The sequence below is a fragment of the Aquarana catesbeiana genome, linkage group LG04, assembly GCF_042186555.1.
Source record: "Aquarana catesbeiana isolate 2022-GZ linkage group LG04, ASM4218655v1, whole genome shotgun sequence".
In the NCBI taxonomy this organism is placed as follows: domain Eukaryota; kingdom Metazoa; phylum Chordata; class Amphibia; order Anura; family Ranidae; genus Aquarana; species Aquarana catesbeiana.
In genome coordinates, this window is record NC_133327.1 from 5,379,775 (window position 1) to 5,381,842 (window position 2,068).

Consider the following 2,068-nt stretch of genomic DNA (forward strand, 5'->3'; position numbering starts at 1 on the left):
GACAAGGGTACTTATACTTGGTCTATCTGGCTGAAACCAGGCGGACCCCTTTCTCTGGAGGGACTCCCGAAACAGACCCCCCCCAAGTACTCAGTGGGGTTCCCCCGAAGGGAGAACCAAGCTAGAAGGCCATGTCCACCCCCTCCCAAGACTTTCAGGGTGGGCCCGAGGACCTGTAACCCTACCAGTCACACAGTGCAAAACCGTGTACAAACAAAAAAATACAAAATCGTGACACACAAAGGGAAATAAATAAAAAGAAAGTGGGGGAGAAGGAAGTAAAGGAGAGTGAAAAAGTGGCCATTGTGCAATACAATGGCCAGGAATAAAAAAATCTTCCGGTCCCAGCCAAAAGGCCCAGCCCAGGAGGCAGGTGCAAAAAAAGTGTGTAATGGTGCAGTGACCATGGTACCTTAAATCAAAATGACCCTCACTCACAGTGATCTTCAGGCACTCCTGGACTGCCACTCCACATACACCATAGGCTTTCATGACCAACCCTGACCAACAACCCAGACCACAGCAGCCCCCACCCCAGCCAGGAAGGCCTGAAGTTCAGGAAGCTTGGTGAGAGCTCTTGCCATCAGGCCCCCACCATTGCTCCCATCACTCCTACCGAATTACATTGGGGGAATACTAACTGCTCCTCCCCCTCAGCTAGAGAGGAGCCGGTGTTCTAGCTAGAGCTACCCCAATCTAGGCCAGAAGGCCAGGGACCCGACCCTGTAGATCAGACCCAGATGCAGCACCCATCCTCAACAGAAGAACCCTTCCAGACGGCTTGGACTCGGCCCCCGCTGACGTCTCAATTGGCGTCCAGGCATCAGCACTGCCGAACCCCCCTTCCAGGTCCAATGACACCATTGGATTTGCATGTGTCCTCCCCACTCTCGGGAGTAACACAGCGCCTCCTCTGGAAACTGATAAGAACAGATACTACACTCGATCTTAGCCAAAAGGCAGAGAAGTGATACAAGTTTCTAATTGGCTGATTCTGAAGTTTGCAACCTCTTTTGTTATCGATGTGTTTAGTATAAAAAAAAGCCACTTGGCTACATGGTTCAGGATTGATCCTGAGCTCGAGGTGATACCAGCATCTGTTTGTGTTATTGGAGAGATAAAAGAGCGTGCTTTCCCGGCATTGTATAAGAGGGCCTTTTGTGATTTTAAGCGCAGAGAAATTATATGCTTATAGGAAGAAGCTTAGAATTTCACTGACAAGCTTCTGCTCATTTACTAAGCTCTGGAGCAACTGCTCTTGCAGAGTCCAACTGCACTTTGCAAAGTGCATAGTCGATTTGCCTTAAGTTAATCAGCCCCACAGTGTCTATGCACTCCTGAGCTGGGCTCCATAGACTTACACATTTGCATTGGCCCCTGCTGCTGCTCGACTGCTGTGTAAAGAAGAAGAGAGGGGAGAAGAGATGTAGCCATGCACAGTGCTTGATCTATTCTCCCCCCTTTTCTTTTTCACATAGAATCGCTTTAAAGTGATTGTAAACCTTTGTTTATTTATTTTTTTTAAATAACAAACATATCATACTTACCTCCACTGTGCAGTTCGTTTTGCACAGTTTGGCCCTGTTCATCATCTTCTGAGATCCCCCAGGGGCGCTGGTGGCTCCTCCCTGCATCGGTAACCCTCCTGGGAGAAGCGCTCTCCCTGGGGGTTACTTTTGTGGGCGTGCTCCCGAGTGCAGCATTTGTGTGCATAGACACAGAATGCCTGACTCAGCCCCACCCCCATCACCCGCGTCATTGGATTTAATTGACAGCAGCAGGAGCCAGAGAACCCCAAGCAGAGAGGAAGAGCGCATCTCCACCAAGGGAACAAAGGGGCTCATGTGAGTAAAACGGGGGTGTCAGTGTCAGAAGTTTTTTCACCTTAATGCATAGGATGCATTAAGGTGAAAAAACACGAGGGTTTACAACCCCTTTAAGTTCCACTACCTGGATCTTCAGCAGTGCTTCTTTTTCCCCAAGAGTCAATTCCTTGGTTTTTTATTTGAGTATGCTTTACGTAATTAGATCCACACCAATTAATGTGGTGAGGCAGCGGACTTAGGTT

The 2,068-nt window shown here is 48.8% G+C and overlaps 1 pseudogene; it reads right to left on the reverse strand.

Moving 5' to 3' along the window:
• Window positions 1–862: 862 nt before the first annotated feature.
• On the reverse strand, window positions 863–972 carry LOC141141908 (U2 spliceosomal RNA; annotated as a pseudogene).
• Between the last annotated feature and the right edge of the window lie 1,096 nt (window positions 973–2,068).